Source organism: Lynx rufus, unplaced genomic scaffold, assembly GCF_022079265.1.
Source record: "Lynx rufus isolate CCGP_SWC_20201006 ecotype Redwood Valley unplaced genomic scaffold, mLynRuf1.p SCAF_10, whole genome shotgun sequence".
NCBI classification, from domain to species: Eukaryota; Metazoa; Chordata; class Mammalia; order Carnivora; family Felidae; genus Lynx; species Lynx rufus.
In genome coordinates this window covers 6,557,037-6,580,097 of record NW_025814824.1, presented here as the reverse complement: position 1 = coordinate 6,580,097, position 23,061 = coordinate 6,557,037, and the positions used below count along the sequence as shown (strand labels likewise).

General features: G+C 39.6%; 1 pseudogene; it reads left to right on the top strand.

Annotated features, from left to right (window-relative positions):
- The first annotated feature begins 1,026 nt into the window (after window positions 1–1,026).
- Window positions 1,027–21,525, top strand: LOC124505193 (splicing factor 3B subunit 4-like; annotated as a pseudogene).
- Window positions 21,526–23,061: the final 1,536 nt, after the last annotated feature.

Genomic DNA, 23,061 nt, shown 5'->3' with positions numbered 1-23,061 from the left:
CCTCTCTGCCCCTCTCCTGCTCAAGCTCTCTCTCTCTTTCTCTCTCAAAATAAACAAATGAACATTTAAAAAAGCTTTTCTTTTTAAGTAACCTCTACACTCAACATGTGGCTCAAACTTACAACCCTGAGATCAAGAGTCACATGCTCTACTGTCTGAGCCAGCCAGGTGCCCCTACCTACGCCTTCTTTAGTGAATTTTGGTAGTGTCTTTCAAGGAGTTTTTCTGTTTCATATAAATTATCCAGAGTATGGCATTATGCTGCTCATAACATTTTCTTAATGTTCCTTTAACTACATATATATATATATATATATATATATATGATATGCAGTGATGCCCCTTATAAAAATATTGGCAGTTTTTGTCTTGTGTTTTCTCTTTTTTGATAAGTCTATCTAAAGTGTATCAGTTTTGTTGATTTTTTAAAATATCCAGCTTTTGTGTTTAATGACTTTTTCTATTGTCTTTCTATTTTTAATTTCACTGCTTACTAGTCTTATGTTTATTATTTCTCGCCTTCTTTTTGCTTTGGTTTTAATTAGCTCTTCTTTTTCTATTTTCATAATGAGAGCTTCTATTTTTGACTTGAGGCCTTTCTTTTTTTCTAATGTAATCAATTAATGGTATAAACTTCCCTCTAATTATTGCATTAACTGTGCCCTAAAAATTTTGATATGCTGTATTTTCGTTTTCAATCATTAGGGTATTTTCTAATTTCCCTTGTGATTTTTGTTTGCTTGTTTGTTTGTTTCATCCACAGAAGTACTTAAAATTGTGTTGGTTAATTTCCAAACTGTCAGTGATTTTCCAAGTAAGTTTCTATTAGTGATATTTAGTTTCAGATGTTCAGATGTTCAAAGCTTGATGCTTTTTCTTTATGTGAGAGAAGGGTGTGAGGAAGTAGGCAGGATCTCATCCTGTCCACAGAGGCTGATGATCACCAAATGCACATCTTAGCCTACCAAGGGAGGCTCTCTCAGTTTCCTAATTAACATCACTTACTTGTCACTGTTAATCTGAGGCATGGCGGGTAGTGGGTGGGCAATTTAAAGCACTGCAGTGGTCTCTTAGCACAAAGCAGCAGCTTCTTTCTTTCTTTTGTTAATGTTTATTTGTTTTGAGAGAGAAAGAGAATGCACGAAGGGAAGGGGGAGGGGCAGAGAGAGAATCTCAAGCAGGGGCATGCTCTCAGCACAGAGCCTGACGGGGGTCTCAATTCCACGACTCTGAGATCATGACCTGAGCCGAAATCAAGAGTCAGACTGAGCCACCCAGGTTCCCCGCAGCTTCTTTCATTACTAGATCTTCTGGTTGTTGTCAGTTTTTGAGTAGGTTACAGAGCTGTGCGAAAGTTAATTCCTTAACTTTTAAGAAATTAGAAGTTTTTTTAGCCAGCTCATCAGTTGCTTTTGCAGAGGGACAGAGCCCTGGATTCTCTACTCCACTATTTTCAGTTCATTTTATATATTTTAATGAACATAATTTTGGTTGTTGAATAAAATTATATCTGGTAGATTATCATGATTTATTTACAATTTTTCTATTGTTGAATATTTAGCTCATTTATAATTTTTTGCTATTTAGATAAGGCTACAAGGAGCGTCTCTGTATGTAAAGCTTTTAGCATTTCATTGGATTCTTGCTTTAGGATTCATTTCCAAAGTGCCATTAGGAGGTCTGAGACTATAACCATTTTAACATTTGTAATGTGGGGTGCCTGGGTAGCTCAGTTGGTTGAGCATCCAACTTCGTCTCAGGTCGTGATCTCACTGTTCATGAGTTTGAGTCCTGCATTGGGCTCGCTGCTGTCAGCACATGTCCTCTTCTCTCTCTCTGCCCCTCCCCTGCTCACTCACACACACACACAATCTCTCTCTCTCTCAGAAATAAACATTAAAAAAAACTACAGGGGCGCCTGGGTGGCTCAGTCGGTTAAGCGTCCTGACTTCGGCTCAAGTCATGATCTCACGGTCCGTGAGTTCGAGCCCCGCGTCAGGCTCTGTGCTGACAGCTCAGAGCCTGGAGCCTGCTTCGGACTCTGTGTCTCCCTCTCTCTCTGCCCTTCCCCTGCTCATGCTCTGCCTCTCTCTGTCTCAAAAATAAACAAAAACTTAAAAAAAATTACAATGCTATTACCAGAATTTTGGAAGGATTGTACCAATTTGTACTTCAACCTCATAAGTAATTTTAAACTTTGAATTTTTCTACAGTGGATCTGTTAATGACAAAATTCTTATGACAAGTAATATATATTTTATTTTATTTTTTTTTATTTTTTTATTTTTAAAAAAAATTTTTTTTTCAACGTTTATTTATTTTTGGGACAGAGAGAGACAGGGCATGAACGGGAGAGGGGCAGAGAGAGAGGGAGACACAGAATCGGAAACAGGCTCCAGGCTCCGAGCCATCAGCCCAGAGCCTGACGCGGGGCTCGAACTCACGGACCGCGAGATCGTGACCTGGCTGAAGTCGGACGCTTAACCGACTGCGCCACCCAGGCGCCCCAGTAATATATATTTTAACTTAACAAAGTGTTTCTCAAACTGCAACGTGCATAAAAAATAACACCAGATTTTGTTAAAATGTAGTACCCAATGCAGGGCGTCTGGGGTGGAGCCCAAGTTCCTGTTTTTCTAGCAAGCTCCCAAGTTGTTCTGATGCTGCTGGTCTGATCCCACTTCGAGTACTAAGGCTTTTGAGGCTTAAGCTGTGATATGAAAGGAAGTGGGAAAGCCTTTACTGGGTTTTAAAAATGAAACAAGTTTGAGAAATGTCACTGAAAAAAAAGTCCCAAAGAAAGTAATCTCTCAAAATTGTCTAAATTAAATCAAAGAAAAGGAAAAGGATGCAAGGTTGTAAATGATATTAATGAAGAGCAAAAACAAAAACAAAATAAAACTAGGGATAGTACCTGTGGTTTTGACTAAAAATTCAGGCTGTAGAGTCTCTCTCTTACAGAGGTAAGGTGTCTGAAGCCTGATAGTAAAATTAATGTTAAAGTAGATCTTTTATCTAGCTAGATAAGCAACATTTTCAGTTTTCTTGATCAAACGCATAGGTCTCTTTGGTATCGTGGATTTCTCTGTAGAAATTTCACATAGTAACAAAAATATGCCTAAGGATGTTCTTCCCACATTAAATAGATGCTCGCAAATAACTTTATTTTTCATTAGGCAAATTTTAAAGATTATTGCTATTCTAAACAAATTTAAGGGGTGCCTGGGTGGCTTATTCGGTTTAGTGTCAGCCTCTTGATTTTGGCTCAGGTCATTATCTCACAGTTTGTGAGTTCAAGCCCCATGTTGGGCTCTGTGCTGATAGTGCAGAGCCTGCTTGGGATTCTCTGTCTCCCTCTCTCTCTGCCTCTCTCTCTCTCTCTCTCTCTCTCAAAAATAAATGAATAAACTTAAAAGAGAGAAAGAAATAGTGGTCTTCAGATACTCAGCATTTTATAAGTGGGCCAACCACTATATTGCAATGGTAAACAGATCCCTCTGTAGAGTAACATTTCTTAGCCCATAATTTATGCTTCTTTTTAATGAATGCAAAATTCACACAGACACACACACACACACACACACACACACACACACACACCATCGAATGAGGCTCTGATATTAATCCCATTCTCCTCCTTGCTAATAGTCTGTCTAGAAAGCTCTGGGACAAGCATGGTATAACAGTTGTTATTTCCTTGGTAGTCAAATTGCCTAGCTCCTTGAGGATTAAGTATTAAGATCAAGTATTTTAAACATGTAAAGAACTATAAGTAACTGCATCTAGAAGTAACTTTCAGGGTCAAGTCAATATTAAGAGTCACACCCTTAATGTGTGTTAATTTGCTGGTATGGTATTGGTGGATTAAAGTTCCATGTAGGATGACTCATCCCTCATGCTTGGGGATAAATGAAGGTAAGAATACTTTTTGCTCTATTTTAAAATTCAGTCAGTGATTTCATGGAAGGTTCTGCTTCTTTCTTGGTACTTTTAATTATTGTGTAGCTCCTCTTCCAACTCCTAATTTTTGCCTTATAGACCTGGACTGGTACATGCAGGGTTCCTGGGGATTCTTGTGTGGAGGGAGGCAAGGTGCTGAATGGTGAAGAAAAAGGCTGGAGGTCTTCATCAGAGGAGGTTCTGGAAAAAAGTTGTCTGAACTGAGTAGCTCTCTTTAAATAAACTGGTGGCCTCTATCTGAGTCCTTTCAAGGACTGCTAAATGTATCAGGCTCCCCTCTAACTATATGGCACAGCTACAGATCTCCATCAGAGAAGAAATGATTAGGGGTATGGCTGGCTATGCAATGCCCCAGAAATTAAATATCCAGTGCCTGCTGGATTCCTATATCTTAAAGGGCAAGAGGGGGTGAGGGCAGTTTATTCATTCTAATCCAATATTATAAATTTCACCTTACTTTAAGAATGGGTTTATCAGCATCATGTACAGTTGCGTTTCGACTCTAGCTGTCCATTGGGATCACCTGGGAAACTTTTTAAAAACACCAGTGCTTGGGCTTCTTTCCAGACCAATTGAGTCAGAGTCAAAAGACAGCAGTTTCCTCCTGGCCTTGGTAATTACCCAGATGCAATAAGGAGGATGAGAACAGAAACGTAAATACCATTTTGATCAACTTAGGAGACACCTATAATCGTGAACCACGATATACAAGGGGCTGTAAGAGAGAAGAATCCTTGTGGCTGTGGAGCTCAGACCTACTCAGCAGAAGATAGTTCTCCAGAGCATGAGACATACCTTGATTTGAAAGGCAAAAAAGTGTTTGGCTTAATAGGAGTAGGGTAGGCAAGCTGGCAACGAAAGTTTCCCTGAAACCCTGCTGCCTTCTGTTGTTCCACCTCCTCTGTTTCTAGATCACTCCTTCAAGTATCCTAACACTAAGAGTCCTTCAACCATCCCCTACTGAACAAGCCATTAATACTTTTCTGTTGCCCTCACTGACCTCATATCTTCTCTTCCTTGCTTACCCAATTAAAATTCAACGATCAACCATTATAATCAGTTATTGCACACACCCTCAACTTCCTTGCCCTGTTTTCACTTCCTCTTACTCACCTTGGAAAACTCCAACCCTGCTTTAATCGAACTTTCTTCATTCTGAGCTTTGACCTGAGCAGCTGAACGTGGGTGGAGAAAACCCCACAGCCATATTTCTGAGTCTCATTTTCAATTCTTGAAATCTAGTGGGCTCTTAACACCGCCAGATTGTCCAGCTACATGTTCTTGGTCCTTTCAACCTTCTGCTTTCGTAGATGACTTCACCTTTCACCTTTAGCTTCAGACCCCAACATCGGCACCCACTCTCCCCCAGATTCACTGTCAGTTGATGACCTCATTTCCTATGCATAGAGAAAAAGTGAAATCACAGAAGACTCCGCTGTCAGTATGGTAGCCACGTAACCTGACTTCTTTTACTCTTCGGCAGCCACGGACGTTCTCCGCTCAAGGGAACCTACCGTGAAGCGTGTAGTTGGCTGATGGCCTCCAGTTGACATGCTTATGGTTTTACTGCAGAGTTTACATAGAGAGGCCTCCCTTTCCCCCTACTTCTACCTCCCTTCTAGAGTCTCTCTCAGCCAGTGACTGAGCATGGCGAGAGTACGAGAGCCGTGTCCTTTTTGCCCCACACGTGATTCCTCTGACAGGCAGTCAGCTCGAAGACTTCCTCTTGACCCAGCCAAGACTTTCTGAGTAGCCCTGCAGTCTGAGTCTCTTCTTACCCGATCCTCTTTTTTTTCCTTTATTTTTTTTTAAGCTTTATGGAGATATAATTCACATACCATACACTTCACCTATTTACAGTTACAGTTCAATAGTTTTTATTATAGTCACCGAATTGTGCAACCAACATCTCAATTAATTTTAGCATGTTTCCATTATCCAAAGGAAACTCATGCTTGTTAGCTCAGACTGTCTAAACATGTTTAGCATGTTTCCATTATCCAAAGGAAACTCATGCTTGTTAGCTCTGACTGTCCAAACTGCGAATCCCCTACAGTCTTGGACAACCACTAATTTACTTTCTGTTCTCTGTAGATTTTTTTCTCCTCCTGGATAATTCATATAAACACAGTCACGTAATATATGGTCTTTTGTGACTGGCTTCTCTCACTTAGCACATTTTCAAGGCTCATCCATGTTGTAGCATTTATCATTACCTCCTTTTTATTGCTGAACAATGTTCTGTTATATGGACATACCACATTTTATTTATCCATCCATCAGTAAATAGATACTTGGGTTGTTTCTCCTTGTTGCCTATTATGAATAATATTGCTGTGAACATTTGTGTATAAGTTTTTGTGAGGACATTTGTTTCCATTTCTCTTGGGTATATTCCTAGTAGGGTCCATGGGCAACTCTGTTTTTAAACTTTCACATAACTACCCAATCCTCTTTTATTTCTTCTTTTCTTTCACAGATCTCAGACTTGCATCATGGTCTGAAGGCTCTTCCCACCTACCTTCCCACCTTTCTCTTTTATCCTTCACAAGGGTTCCTCCCGATAAATCTCTTGCACATCTAATTTCATCCTGGCATCTGCTTCTCAAAGGACCCAAATGTAATGTATTTGGGATGAATGCTCTGTGCTCCCATGTAAGGTCAAACTTTTCATTTGTGACCTAGATCTGTTTCCCCTTCCTATTCAAGGACATGGCTCCAACAATTCCCCTTCTCCTTCCCTCATTATGAATTATTACCTTTGTACTGAACCATTTCACTGGATTACATACATGCTCTTATTTCTTGGAATTGCTTAATTAATTAATTAATTAATCAATCATTCTTCTCTTGGCTCTGCTTCCCCTTCCAGTACTTGCCACATTTCTTTCTTCTTCTTTAATAAAAACTTCCCCTAATACTTGTCTATATTTACCATCCTCTGCCCGTTCTCTCTTGAATCTATTAGATCAAGATTTTGCCTCACTAATCTGCAATTGCTTTTGTTAAGGTCATCATCAATGACCTCCAGTTGTTAAATACAATAGATAGTTCTCCATCCTTAGTTGATGTAACAACATTTGATGCAATCGTGAATAGCTTCTCTTTATAATACTTTATTTGCTTCAAGGTCACTGTACTGTATTGATTTTTCCCCTATTTTAATGGTCCCTCCTTATCAATCTCATTTGCTGGCTCCTTCTAATGTCTGCAAACTGTGAACACTGGAGTATCCCAGATCTATGTCATTGGACCTCTTCTCTTTTTCTATCTAAATCCACATTCACTCTCTTGGTGATATCACCTAATCCCATGGCTTTAAATATAATTTCTGATGTGCCTGGGTGGCTCAGTCAGTTAAGCTTCTGACTGGATTTTGGTTCAGGTCATGATCTCATGGTTCATGGGTTCAAGCCCTTTGCTGTCAGTGGAGAGCCTGCTTGGGATTCTTTCTCTCCCTCTCTCTGACCCTCCCCTGCTCTCATTCTCTCTCAAAATAAATAAATATGTAAAAATACATATAATATCTATACTTATGACTGCCAAATTCATATCTTCAGTTCAGATATTCTCTCCTAAACTTCAGTCTAGTATATTTAGCTGCTTATGTGACTTCTCCTCTTGAATACCTAATGAACTTCTTATACTTGACATATCCCAAACTGAGCTTGTATACCTGCTTCTTACCCAGTTTTCTTCATCTCAGTTAAGGGTGGTTTTACAGTAGCTCAGGCCAAAATCTTGGAGTCATCTTTGGCTGCTTTCTTTTTTTCTTTTTAGAAAAGATTTTTAATGTTTACTATTCTTGAGAGAAAGAGAGAGACAGAGAGAGAGAGAGAGACAGAGAGAGAGAGAGAGAGAGAGAGAGAGAGACGGAGCATGAGCAGGAGTCAGGCAGAGAGAGAGGGAGACACAGAATCCAAAGCAGGCTCCAGGTTCTGAGCTGTCAGCACAGAGCCTGCTGCTGGGCTCAAATCCACGAACCACGATATCATGGCCTGAGCCGAATTTGGACACTTAACCAACTGAGCCACCCAGGTGCCCTGGTACTCATTTTCTTCAGGCCAAACTTCTGTGCTTCAGATTCCTGCCTGAAGGTACATTACTTCCATAGTCAGACCTTTGCCCAAGGAGTTAAAGTGGTAATTTGTTTTCGATAGATTAGAGGTATTATTGGTACAGGGGTCACTAACCCTCATCTTGTCCTACTAGGGTTCTTATTCATTAATTCACTCATACAATAATATTTCTCAGCACTTGCTGTGTGTCAAACCTTCATTGGTACGGGATATGCAATGGGGAATGAGACAGATATTTCTGCCTTCATAGCTACAAGGGTGTCTTTGCGTTCTTATGCAATGCATTCTTCCTACACCTATCCTACCAGGTAAGAAATAGGTGCATTGCCTAGGCTACATTATCTTTGCAAACACTGTACTGTATAGAACATGGTATTTAGACTTGATGATTGTATCTAGTCAGTGATCCCTATGATCAGTAAGGTTCTTCTACACCAACACTTTGTGGTTTTAGAATTTGTTTGATTTGTATTAAATGTACTCAATGCTATCTGACTTCGATTCATTGCATTGCAACAACATAACCTTAATAAAATTAGGGACCCCCAAATAGTCTAGGCATTATACAGTAACTGCATTCAAATATCATGAGTTTAATACCCACAAATAATTGAAGAGAAAATTTGAGTTGTTTTTTTAAAGTTTTTGTTTAAATTCCGGTTAGTTAACATAGAGTGTAATATTAGTTTCAGGTGTACAATATAGTGATTTAACACTTCCATACAACACCTGGTGCTCATCCCAAGTGCCCTCCTTAATCCCATCGTGTATTTAACTCATCCCCCCCTCCCCCACCTCCCCTCTGGTAACCATCAGTTTGTTCTTTATAGTTAAGAGTCAGCTTCTTGGTATGCCTTTCTCTTTGCTCATTGCCTTGTTTCTTATATTCCACATATGAGTGAAATCAGATGAGATTTGTCTTTCTCTGACTGACTTATTTCACTTAACATAATACATTCTAGTTCCATCCATGTCATTGCAAATGGGAAGATTTCACTTTTTTATGGCTGAGTAATGTATACCATATCCATCTCAGATATTCTCTATCCATCCATCAATCGATGGACACTTAGGCTGTTTCCATAATTTGGCTATTGTAGATAATGCTGCTATAAAAATCAGAGTGCATATATCCCTTCGAGTTAGTGTTTTTGTATTCTTTGAGTTAATACCTAGTAGTGCAATTACTGGATTATAGGATACTTCTATTTTTTGCTTTTTTGAGGAATCTTCATACTGTTTTCCACAGTGGCTGCACCAGTTTGCATTCCCGCCAACAATGCCAGAGGGTTCCCCTTTTCCCACATTCTTACCAGCACCTGATGTTTCTTGTGTTGTTGATTTTAGCCATTCTGACAGGTTTGAGGTGACATCCCCTTGTAGTTGATTTACATTTCCATGCTGGTGAGTAATGTTGAGCACCTTTTCATGTGTCTGCTGTCCATCTGTATGTCTTTGGGAAAATGTCTATTCTTGTCTTCTGCCCATTTTTTAATTGGATTTTTCATTGTCTGGGTATTGAGTTATAAATTCTTTTTTTTTTTTTTTAATTTTTTTTTTTCAACGTTTATTTATTTTTGGGACAGAGAGAGACAGAGCATGAACGGGGGAGGGGCAGAGAGAGAGGGAGACACAGAATCGGAAACAGGCTCCAGGCTCTGAGCCATCAGCCCAGAGCCCGACGCGGGGCTCGAACTCACGGACCGCGAGATCGTGACCTGGCTGAAGTCGGACGCTTAACCGACTGCGCCACCCAGGCGCCCCTAAATTCTTTATACATTTCAAATATTAACCCTTCATGAGATGTGTCATTTGCAAATATACTCTCCCATTCCACAGGTTGCCTTTCAGTTTTATTGTTTCCTTCACTGTGCACAAGCTTTTTATCTTGACGAAGTCCCAATAGTTCATTTTGCTTTTTTTCTCCTTGCCTCAGGAGATATATCTAGAAGGAAGTTGCTACAGCCGATGTCAAAGAGGTTACTGCCTGTGTTTGCCTCTAGGATTGTTATGGTTTCACGTCTCATATTTAGGTCTTTCATTCATTTTAAATTAATTTTTGTGTTTGGTGTAAGAAAGTGGTCCAGTTTCATTCTTTTGCATGTAGCTGTCCAGTTTTCCCAACACCATTTGTTGAAGAAACTGTCTTCTTCCCATTGGATATTCTTTCCTGCTTTATTGAGGACTAACGGACCATATAGTTGTGGGTTCATTCCTGGATTTTCTATTCTGTTCTCTTGATCACGATATCTATTTTTGTGCCAGTGCCATACTGTCTTAATCACTACAGCTTTGTAATATAACTTGTAGTCCAAAATTACGATGCCTCCAGTGTTGACTTTCTTTTTCAATGTTGTTTTGCCTATTTGAGGTGTTTTGTGGTTCCATACAAATTTTAGGATTCTTTGTTCTAGCTCTGTGAAAAATTCTGGTGGTATTTTGATAAGGAATGCATCGAATGTGTAGTTTTGGGTAGTATAGACATTTTAACAATATTTGTTCTTCCCATCCGTGAATGTGGAATGTTTTTTCCATTTCTTTTTGTCATCTTCCATTTCTTTCATCAGTGTTTTATAGTTTTCAGAGTACAGGTCCTTCTCTTCTTGGGTTTGGTTTATTCCTAGGTATTCTGTTGTTTTTGTTGCAATTGTAACTGGGATTGTTTTCTTAATTTCTCTTTCTACCACTTCATTATTGGCATACAGAAATGCAACAGGTTTCTGTAAATTGATTTTGTATCCTGTGACTTTACTGAGTCCATGTATCAGCTCTAGGAGTTTTTTGGTGGAGTCTTTTGGGTTTTCTAAATGTAGTATCATGTCATCTGCAAATAGTGAAAGTTTTACTTCTCTTGATGATTTGGATGCCTTTTTATTTCTTTTTGTTGTCTGATTGCTGAGGCTAAGACTTCTAGTGCTATGTTAAATAACAGTGGTAAGAGTGGACATCCCTCTCTTGTTCCTGACCATAGGGTAAAAGCTCTCAGGTTTTCCCCATTTAGGATGATATTAGCTGTGGGTTTTTCATTTATGTCCTTTATTATTTTGAGGTATGTTTTCTCTAGACCTACTTTGTTGAGAGTTTTTGTCATGAATGGATGTTTTACTTTGTCAGATGCTTTTTCTGTGTCTATTGAAAGGATCATATGGTTCTTATCTTTCTTTTATTAATGTGATGTGTCATGTTGATTGATTTGCAAATATTGAACCAACCTTGAAGCCCAGGAATAAATCCCATTTGATCATGGTGAATGCTTCTTTTAATGTCCTGTTGGATTCAGTTTGCTAATGTTTTATTGAGAATTTTCACATCCATGCTCATTAGGGATATTGGCCTGCAGTTCTCTTTTTCAGTAGAGTCCTTATCTGGTTTTTGTATCAGGGTAATGTCAGCCTCATAGAATAAATTTGGAAGTTTTTCTTCCTTTTCTGTTTTTGGGAATAATTTGAGAGTAGGTATTAACTCTTTAAATGGTCAGTGGAATTCCCCTGGGAAGCTCTCTGGCCCTGGACTTTTGGTTGTTGGGAGTTTTTGATTACTGATTCAATTTTTTTTTTTGCTGGTTATGAATCTGTTCAAGTTTCTATGTCTTCCTGTTTCAGTTTTGGTAATATATATGTTTCTAGGAATTTACCCATTTCTTCCAGTTTGTACAATATGTTGGCATATGGTTTTTCATAATACTCTCTTATAACTGTATTTCTGTGGTGTTGGTTGTTATTTCTCCTCTCTCATTTGCGATTTTATTTATTTAGATCCTTTCTCTTTTCTTTCTTGATAAGTCTGGCTAGAGATTTACAAACTTTATTAATTTTTTCAAAGAACCAGGTTCTGTTTTCATTGATCTGTTCTACTGTTTTTGAAGTTTCTGTATCATTTATTTCAGCTCGAATCTTTATTATTTTCTTCCTTTTGCTGGCTGTAGGCTTCATTTGTTGTTCTTTTTCTAGCTCCTTTAGGTGTAAGGTTAGGTTGCTTGAGATTTTTCTTGTTTCTTGAGGTAGGCCTGTGTTGCTATACTTCCCCTCTTAGGACTGCTTTTGCTGCATCCCAAAGATTTTGGAACATTGTGTTTTCATTTTCATTTGTTTCCATGTAATTTTTTTTATTTCTTCTTTGATTTCTTGGTTGACCCATTCATTGTTTAGTAGCATGCTATTTAACCCCCATGTACTTGTGGTCTTTCCAAATTTTTCTTGTGGTTGACTCCTAGTTTCATAGCGCTGTGGTCCCAAAAGGCGCATGGTATGATTTCAATCTTTTTGTGTTTTTTGAAGCCTATTTTGTGACTAATATGTGATCTATTCTGGAGAATGTTCCATGTGCACTTTGAAAGAATGTATATTCTACTGTTTTAGGATGGAATGTTCTGCATATATCTGTTAAGTCCATCTGGCCCAGTGTGTCATTAAAAGCCATTGTTCCTTTGTTTATTTTCTGTTTAGATGATCTTTCAATTGATATAAGTGTTGTGTTAAATTCCCCTACTATTATTGTATTACTAATGATTAGTTCCTTTACATTAGTTATTGTTTTATACATCTGGGTGCTTTCATGTTGGGTTCATAAATATTTATAATTGTTAGATCTTCTTGTTGGACCGTCCCTTTTATGATTATATAATGTCCTTCTTTGTTGCTTTTTATAGTCTTTGTTTTAAAGTCCATTTTGTCTGATGTAAGTATTGTTACTCTGGATTTCTTTTGATAACCATTTGCATGATACATGTTTTCTTTTTTTTAAAGTTTTTGTTTAAATTCCAGGTAAATGTTTCTCCATCTCCTCACTTTCAATCTACAGGTGTCTTTATGTCTAAAATGAGTCTCTTGTAGGAAGCATACAGACGGATCTTGTTTTTTTTTTATACGTTCTGACACCTTACATCTTTTTTTTTTTAACCATGTTTATTTATTTATTTTTAGTTTACATCCAAGTTAGTTACCATATGGTGCAACAATGATTTCCGGAGTAGATTCCTTAATGCCCCTTACCCATTTAGCCCATACCCACTCCCACAACCCCTCCAGTAACCCTCTGTTTGTTCTCTATATTTAAGAGTCTCTTATGTTTTGTCCCCCTCCCTGTTTTTATATTATTTTTGCTTCCCTTCCCTTTTATTCATCTGTTTTGATCTTAAAGTCCTCATATGAGTAAAGTCATATGATATTTGTCTTTCTCTGACTGACTAATTTTGCTTAGCATAATACCCTGTAGTTCCATCCATGTAGTTGCAAATGGCAAGATTTCATTCTTTTTGATTGCCGAGTAATACTCCATTGTATATGTATACCACATCTTCTTTATCCATTCATCCATCGATGGACATTTGAGCTCTTTCCATACTTTGGCTATTGTTGATAGTGCTGCTATAAACATGGGGGTGCATATGTCCCTTCAAAACAGCATACCTGTATCCCTTGGATAAATACCTAGTAGTGCAATTGCTGGGTCATAGGGTAGTTCTATTTTTAATTTTTTGAGGAATCTCCATACTGTTTTCCAGAGTGACTGCACCAGTTTGCATTCCTACCAGCAGTGCAAAAAAGATTCTCTTCCTCCGCATCCTCGCCAATGTCTGTTGCCTGAGTTGTTAATGTTAGCCATTCTGACAGGGGTGATGGGGTATCTCATCGTAGTTTTGATTTGTATTTCCCTGATGATGAGTGACGTTGAGCATTTTTTCACGTGTCAGTTGGCCATCTAAATGTCTTCTTTGGAGAAGTGTCTATTCATGTCTTTTGCCCATTTCTTCACTGGATTATTTGTTTTCTGGGTGTTGAGTTTGATAAGTTGTTTATCAATTTTGGATACTAACCCTTTATCTGATATGTCATTTGCAAATATCTCCTCCCATTCCGTTGTTTGCCTTTTAGTTTTGCTGCTTGTGTCCTTCACTGTGCAGAAATTTTTATTTTGATGAAGTCCCAATAGTTCATTTTTGCTTTTGTTTCCCTTGCCTCTGGAGACGTGTTGAGTAAGAAGTTGCTGCGGCCAAGATCAAAGAAGTTTTTGCTTGCTTTCTCCTTGAGGATTTTGATGGCTTCCTGTAAATTTTGGTCTTTCATCCATTTTGAGTTTATTTTTGTGTGTGGTGTAAGAAAGTGGTCCAGGTTCTTTCTTCTGCATGTTGCTGTCCAGTTTTCCCTGCACCACTTGCTGAAGAGACAGACTGCCTTTACTCCATTGGATATTCTTTCCTGCTTTGTCAAAGATTAGTTGACCATACGTCTGTGGGTCCATTTCTGGGTTCTCTATTCTGTTCCATTGATCTGAGTGTCTGTTTTTGTGTCAGTACCATACTGTCTTGGTGATTACAGCTTTGTAATACAGCTTGAAGTCCTGGATAGTGATGCTTCCTGCTTTGGTTTTCTTTTTCAAGATTGCTTTGGCTATTCGGGGTCTTTTCTGGTTCCATACAAATTTTAGGATTGTTTGTTCTAGTTTGAGGAATGCTCATGTTATTTTGATAGGGATGGCATTGAATATGTAGATTGCTTTGGGTAGTGTTAACATTTAACAATATTTGTTCTTCCTATCTAAAAGCATGGAATATTTTTCCATTTTTTTGTGTCTTCTTCAATTTCTTTCATAAGCTTTCTATAGTTTTCAGTGTATAGATTTTTCACCTCTTTCGTTAGATTTATTCCTAGTTTTTTATGGTTTTTGGTGCAATTTTAAATGGGATCGATTCCTTGATTTCTCTTTCTGTTGCTTAATTTTGGTGTATAGGCATGCAACCGATTTCTGTGCATTGATTTTATATCCTGCGACTTTGCTGAATTCATGGATCAGTTCTAGCAGTTTTTTGGTGGAATCTTTTGGGTTTTGCATATAGAGTATCATGTCATCACAAAGAGTGAAAGTTTGACCTCCTCCTGGCCAGTTTGGGTGCCTGTTATTTCTTTTTGTGTTGTCTGATGGCTAAGCTAAGACTTCCAATACTAGGTTGAATGACAGTGGTGAGAGTGGACATCCCTGTCTTGTTCCTGACTTTAGCGGGGAAAGCTTTCAGTTTTTCCCCATTGAGGATGATGTTAGCATTGGGCCTTTCATATATGGCTTTTATGATCTCGAGATATGATCCTTCTCTCCCTACTTTCTTGAGGGCTTTTATCAAGAAAGGATGCTGTATTTTGTCAAATGCTTTCTCTACATCTATTGAGAGGATCAGGTGGTTCTTGTCCTTTCTTTTATTGATGTGATGAATCACAATGATTGTTTTGCAGATATTGAACCAGCCCCGCATCCCAGGTATAAACCCCACTTGGTTGTGGTGAATAATTTTTTTAATGTATTGTTGGATCTGGTTGGCTAATATCTTGTTGAGGATTTTTGCATCCATGTTCATCAGGGAAGTTGGTCTATACTTCTCCCCTAAATCTTTTGATTGGAGCGTTTAGTCCATTTACAAATTAATCATTGATAGATACGTATTTATTGTTATTTTATTACTTGTTTTGTCATTGTTTTTGAAGATTTTCTCTGATATTTTCTTGTCTTTATCACTTTGGTCTCTCCTTTGCACTCAGAGTCCCCTTTTTAGTATAGGTGCTGCTGAAGCAAGCACTCAGAGTCCCCTTTAATATTTCTTGCAGGGCTTGTTTAGTGGTCATGAACACACTCAATTTTTGCTTGTCTGGGAAACTATCTCTCCTTTTATTCTGAATGATAGCCTTGCTGGATAGAGTATTCTTGGCTGTAGATTTTTCCCATTCAGCACTTTGATTATATCATGCCACTCCCTTCTGGCTTGCCAAGTTTCTACTGAGAAATCTCCAGCTTGCCTTATGGATTTTTCCCTTATAAGTTAAAGATTTCTTTTGTCATATTGCTTTTAGGATTTTTCTTTATTTCTATATTTTTCAGAATTAACTATAATATGTCTTGGTTTTGGTGTTTTTGTTGATTTTAATGGGAGTTCTCTGTGCTTCCCTGGATCTGGATGTCTGTTTCCTTCCCCAGATTAGGTAAATTTTCAGATATTATTTCCTGAAATAAATTGTCTGCCCCCTTTTCTCTCTCCTCTTCTTCTGAGACTCCTATAATATGAATGTTATTACATTTGATTGAGTCACTGAGTTCCTTGGATCTATTCTTATGTTGCAAAATTCTTGTTTCTCTCTTTTGCTCAGCTTTATTATTTTCCATTATTTTGTCTTCTAAGTGACTAATTCTTTCCTCTACTGTTCGTTGAATCAAGCCTGTTTCCAGTCTCGTTTATTGCGTTCTTTGTCTCTGATTGATTCTTTCTTTTAACTCCTTTATCTTTGTGGTAAGGGTCTCACTGATGTCTTCTATTCTTTTCTCAAGCCCAGTGAGTATCCTTATGATTGTTGCTTTAAACACTCCTTCAGGCATGTTACCTATATCTATTTTACTTAGATCTCTGGCTTTATCTTGTTCTTTCATTTGGGATAATTCCTCCATCTCTGCATTTTGTCTAAGTATCTGCTTCCTACTTTGTGTTAGAAAAGCCAGTTGTATCTCCCACTCCTGAAAGTAATGGTCTTATGAAGAATAGGTTAAGTAGTGCCCAGGTGCTTCAGGGAGTTTCTACTTTGTGTTAGAAAAGCCAGTTGTATCTCCCACTCCTGAAAGTAATGGTCTTATGAAGAATAGGTTAAGTAGTGCCCAGGTGCTTCAGGGAGTTTCTCTGGTGTGTGCTGCATGTTTTGGCTGCTCTATCTTTCAGGCCAGTCATCTGCAGAGGCTCTCCTTGCCTGCTGTGGGCAGTGTTTGGTCCCTGGCCTGAATGTGGTGAGGTTAAATAGGTGTTCTCTTGTCTGCTTGTGAAATGAGACCTGATACTACCTCCACCAGAACTGAAGCCCTGAAGAGCTCTCTGGTCAGAAGATGTGGTGTGGGCAGGAGTTTGTGCCGGTCTTCTAGGGGAGGGGCCCACTGTGCTGGGACTGAGGCAGTGTTGACTGAGAGTGAATAATCTACCCACTGTGTGCCCCAGGCATTTTTCAGATGCTGTTTCCACATTGTCTGCTCCTGGGTTCTTTGTCTGCCTTCTCTCCAGGAACAGGGAAGTGTCCTCCAGGCTCTATCCCAGCCAAGTTCAGTGACCTTTAAAAGTCAGCCTTTATTTGTAACAATGTGGATGAAGCTAGAATATATTATGCTAAGTGAAATAAGTCAACCAGAGAAAGACAAATACCATATGATTTCACTCATATGTAGAGTTTAAGAGACAAAACAGATGAACATATAGGAAGGGGGAGGAAGAAAAGAGAAGAGAGAGAAACAAACCACAAGAGACTCTTAATTATAGAGAACAAACTGAGGGTTAATGGAGGTAGGTGGGTAGGAGATGGGCTAGATGGACGATGGGTACTAAGGAGGGCACTTGCTGTGATGAGCACTGGTGTTGTATGTAAGTGTTGAATTCTTACTGAATTCTACTCCTGGAACCAAGATTACACTGAATGTTGGCTAACTAAAATTTAAATTAAAAAAAAAACAAACACAAAAAAACCCTCCAGGCTGTAAGCCCCACTGGTTACAAGAATGCACAAAATTCAGCCCCTCTCGTTTTCCAACCCAATGGCTTTGGGGAAGTGTTCTCCTTGTCTGTTTCTGTGTGTACTTCTCTCTCTTTCTCTCATCCTTCTCCACAACCATGGCTCCCTCCTCTCTGCAGCAATAGTGATCCAATTCTCTCCTGAAGCAGTTCTCCACACTTCTTACCTTCTTCAATGTGGCCTCTTCTCTCTCTTTAGTTGTGGAGTTTTGTTCCATCAGCCTTCAGGTCAATTCTGGGGTGTTTAGGATGATTGATAGTTATCTAGCTGTGTTTGTGGGACAAGACATGCAAGGAGCCTTGTATTCCATTGCCATCTTGAAAATCGAGTTGTTTTCTTAAGGGCATGAAAGTGCATCTAATTTATAACACAAAGCAAAATGTTTTAAAATGATCTCTGCCATCCATCTTTTATTTCCCTACACGTACTGCCACAACATGAAATAAAAATTTCTTCTTTTTGTTCATCCTTCAAGGCATTTGGGCCTCACTTGTCTTTCATCTTTCCCCCTTCCCTCTCTTCTCTGCACATCTGTTTATTTTGAAAGTCACTCTGAGCTCTTAGGCTATTTCTTTTGTTTTCACTTCACCCATATCATGGATTTCCTACAACAGTGGTTCTTAAACTTTTACATACATCAGAGTCATCTGGAAGTCTTGATAAAACACAAGTGACTGGGCCTCATCTCCATAATTTTATACAGGAGTTTTGAGTTTGGGCTTAAGTATTTCCATTTCTGACAAGTCAGGCAGTGCTGATACTGCTGGTCCAGGGACCACATTTGGAGAATCACTGCTCTACAACTACAACCTACGAGCATCTGGAGCTGTTCCAGCAAACAAGAGTCTTCCCTGGGTAGGAGCCTTTGTTATACACTATATGTAAATAATATTACCTCATTCCTTAAGAATTTAATGAATCAGTTTCCATCATCATATTTATATTCTTTAAATAGGGTTGTGTACAGCCTCTGCCTTAAGAAGAGAAGAATAAAGGAAATAGTATTTATTGCTAGATTGCCTATTCAGGAGACCGTAGAGTGTGGTTGGCTCTGAGGCCAGACCCTCTAGGGTTCAGTCCTGACTTTGCAGGATTTAAGGAAGTCCCTAGGAAGGTTACTATTTGTGCCTCAGTTTCTTACGTTTGAAATGAAGATAACGAAATGAACCATTTCACGGAGTTGTTGTGAGGCTCAAGTGATTTAATACATAAAAAGCCCTTGACGGACGACTGGTGTGTTGCAAGCACTCTGATGTCACCTATTATTATTGTCAGGATTTTGTTGAGTGTTTTTTATTTGTTATCTCATTATAACTTAAAATCAGTCCTCAAAGGTAAGCACCCCTATTATTCTCATAGGGAAGATTAGGAAACAGAAGTTCAGAAAGGTTGAATAACTGATCAAGGTCCCCCAGGACTTTTACCAGAGTAAAAATCTCTGGTCTTTGTATGTGATCAGTATTTTCCCAAAGGAATCATTTTTCCCATAAGAAAAATGGTATAAGGCTGCTCATTTCAGAAGTATATTTGAATGTGATTGAATAATTACTTGCTTGGTTAGATGGTTGGTGAATTTTATGATCTAGCATTATTATGTCTACTTTAAGTATATTAAAGACAAAGGAAGACAAGGAGAGGTAGAACAGTGGCTGTATAACATACATACTCTGCGAGATACCTGTCACATAAGAGGTGTTTAGTAAATATTTGTTGAACTATTGGAATTAATGTGATTTGGAATTAAAATCACCTAAAATTAAAGATTCATAATATCCAGAGTCATTGAGATTATAGAGAAATGGGCATGATATGCTACTCTGAGATTTTTGAAAGTCAATTTGGCAATAGCCCCCCCCCCCCAAATTTAAATATGTATTTCCTTTGGCCCAGACAGTCTCGTGTCTATCCTAGGGAATACCTTTGTGCCCGTGAAATGTATATATAATGATGTGCAAATTTAGCACTGCTTTCAATTGTGAAAATTACAAACCTAAATGTTGATAAATGCTGGAATTATTGAATACATTATAAGTCACCTATTTCATTGGACCCTGTATAAGAGTTAAAAGGCGTGAAGGAAAGCAATACATATTGAATGAAAGATCTCCAATATGTGACAAGTGAAAAAATGGTAACAGAAAAACGGGTAGAATTATCCATTTTATTTATGGGGCTCAAAACTACATCTGTAGGAGGCATGTAGTAGAAAAAAGTCTGAAAAGTTACACACCAGACAGTCATCAATGGTTACCTCTGGCAAGTGAAGAGGGCTAGGGGAAGAGGACCAAGGGGAACTTCTACTTTGTACACTATACAGTGTGTATTATTTGGATTATCCACAAGTAGTATGTATGAACATTTACTTATGAGATCAAAACAGAAAAAAGAAGCTTGTTCAACAAATGTATTTAGCTCTTTGATATGGATAATAGATAATAGAATAATAAGAATAATAGATGCGTAATTCTTTATTTTCAAGTTTATTTATTCTGAAAGAGAGAGAGAGAGTTAGGGGGAGGGGCAGACAGAGAGGGAGAGAGAGAATCCCAAGTGGGCTCCATGCTGTCAGTGCAAAGCCTGATGCCAGGGCTCAATCCCACGAACCATGAGATCATGACCTGAGCTGAAATCAAGAGTTGGATGCTCAAATGACTGAGCCACCCAGGCACATGCCAAAGCATAGAGTCAGGGCAGCACAAACGCTACAGAATTCTTGAGTGAGGAAGATACCAACTATGCCATTAACTCACGAACATGGTCAAACTCAGTGGGAAACCAATACAGGTGAACAAGGCTCACAAGAACCTGGATTTTGGGGCTAACATTTTCATTGGCAATTTGGACCCAGAGATTTGTGAGAAGCTGCTTTATGATAACTTCTAGCACCTTTGGAGTGATCTTGCAAACCCCTAAGATTATGTGGGATGCTGACACAGGCAACTCGGAAGATTATGCCATTATTAGTTTTGCTTCATTTGATGCTTTGGATGCAGCTGTTGAGGCCATGAAGGGCAGTATCTCTGTAACCACCCTATCACTGTGTTCTATGGCTTCAAAAAGGACTCCAAGTGTAAGCACTGTAGCTCAGTGTCCAAACAACTTCTGGCAACCCAGAACCCACTTTCCCAGGCTGACTGCCTTCATCAGCTGTTGGCAGATGCATCCCACTCCCCTCGCCCCGCCCCCCCCCCCCCAATTCTGTGGTATCATCACTGGGGCCTGGGCTTCCTCCACCAGGCATGCCCCTTCCTCAGTTTCTCCCACCCCCATTGCTGCCCCCTGGAGCCCTTCCACCTGGGATACCCCCAACCATACCCTCACCACCTATGCTTCCTGGGGCTGGAGGACAAGGCCCACCATCAGCAAGAACCCCAGAGGCCGGACATCCTGGATACAGACACTCCTATCCTCACCCATTTCCACCAGGTGGGATGCCTCATCCAGGGATGTCTCAGATGCAACTGGCCCACCATACTCTCATGGCTTAGAATAACCCCCATGCTGGGCCCCAGGCTCTGGGAGGCAGCCACCACCCGACTGTCCCCTGGAATGCCTCATCCAGAACCTCCTCCAATGGACATGTCCCTCCAGTGATCTCTGTTTGGATCTCCCATGGATCACCCGGGCCTTTGCCTCCACATGGATACACTGGGCCTCCTCCACTCATGCCCCCTCGTGGATATGCTGGGCTGCCAAGACCCCCGCGCATGGCTACCAGTGGGGGCCCCTCCCTCCACCCAGACCCACCTCCCAGCCTCCAGTTCCCCTCATGGCCCACTTCCAGGTCATTTTCCTCAGTAATTTCTCATTCTCTTGCCTCCTGTTCTATGGTCCCAATATCTTTCTCAATTCCTTGGACTTGCTGTAACTTACTAGGGCTAAGGCACTAATTCCTCTCAGGACATTTTTTAGTGTAATTGTTTTTTCATAAGAGGTTTTATTTTATTTTTTTCTGTGTTGCTCCTAAATGTTTTGCAAATGCACAGAGAAAATAAAACTAAACTCCTTGTTTAAAAAAGACAAGTAAGTACTGGGGCATCTGGGTGGCTCTGTTGGTTAAGAGTCTACCTCTTTTTCTTTTTCTTTTTTTTTTCTAATGTGATTTTTGAGAGAGAGAGAGAGAGACAGAGACAGAGCATGAGTGGGGGAGGGGAATAGAGAGGGAGATAAAGAATCTGAAGCAGGCTCCAGGCTATGAGCTGTCAGCACAGAGCCTGATGCAGGGCTTGAACTCACCAACTGTGAGATCATGACCTGAGCCAAAGTCAGATGCTTAACTGACTGAGCCACCCAGGTGCCCCAAGTATTTAACTCTTGATTTTGGCTCAGGTCATGATCTCATGAGTTCAAGTCCTGCTTCGAGCTCTGCGCTGACAATGCGGAGCCTGCTTGGGATTCTCTCTCCCTCTCTCTATGCCCCTCCCTGCTCTTGCTGTCTCTGTCTCTGTCTCTCTCTCTCTCTCAAAATAAATAAATAAATAAATAAATAACTTCAAAAAAATACTTCATAGTCATTCAATTACAATAATCTCAACAGAAGTCCAGAATGACATTGGTGGTTTTTTTTTTTTTAAATGTTTATTTATTTATTTTTGAGAGGGAGAGAGAGAGCAAGCATGCAAGTTGGGGGGAGGGGCAGAGCGAGAGAGAGGGAGAGATAGAATCCCAAGCAGGCTCCACGCTGTCAGCACAGAGCCCTGATGTGGGGCTCGAACCCACAAACCGTGAGATCATGACCTGAGCCGAAATCGAGAGGGCACTTAACTGACTGAACCACCCAGGCACCCCTAGGTGTATTTTTTTAAGAAAACAAATTTCAAGTCAGCAAATTCAGGCATATGCCACTGTGATGGGTGTCAGGTCTAAAAGAGAAATGAGAAGATAAAAATGTGGAGAAAGTAAGACCACCCTAAAGCAGGTGCTCCCTCAGCACCAGCTGCCTCTGCTGGGAGGAAAATGCTGGCTTTCCCTTTGGCCAACTCTCATCATGGAGAGATAGAGAGGTGCAGCCTCCAAACCTCAGAAAGAGAAGGCATCGAGAGAGAGACTGGGCATGGGGAGGGGTCTGCTTGTTGAGCAAATACACTCAAGGACAAATTGTAAACATTGGGGGTATGTTGTCTTGTAGGGTTAGAAGTTGAGAACTGTTGTATGTAGCATCTTCTGGTCCAGCTGTGTATTTCATAGGTAAAATTGAAATACACAGTGTTTAAACACAACAGTATGAGGCTTGAATATCACATTAGATTTTCTTTTGATCAGTAATGTAGCTAAAGTGGATTGACCATTGCAATTACTATAGATATGGCCCAGAAGATTCGCAAAACTCAGTTAAAGACAAAGTTGGGTGAAGCAAGGGAGAAAAGAAAACCCAACAGCCCTGAGAGGGAGTGATGATAGGGAGGAGGCAGTGAAGGTGATGAAAATTTCCTTGCAGGAAATAGCCACCATACTCAAGGGCAGCTTATTTCTGGCTAACCTATGGGTTCTATGTA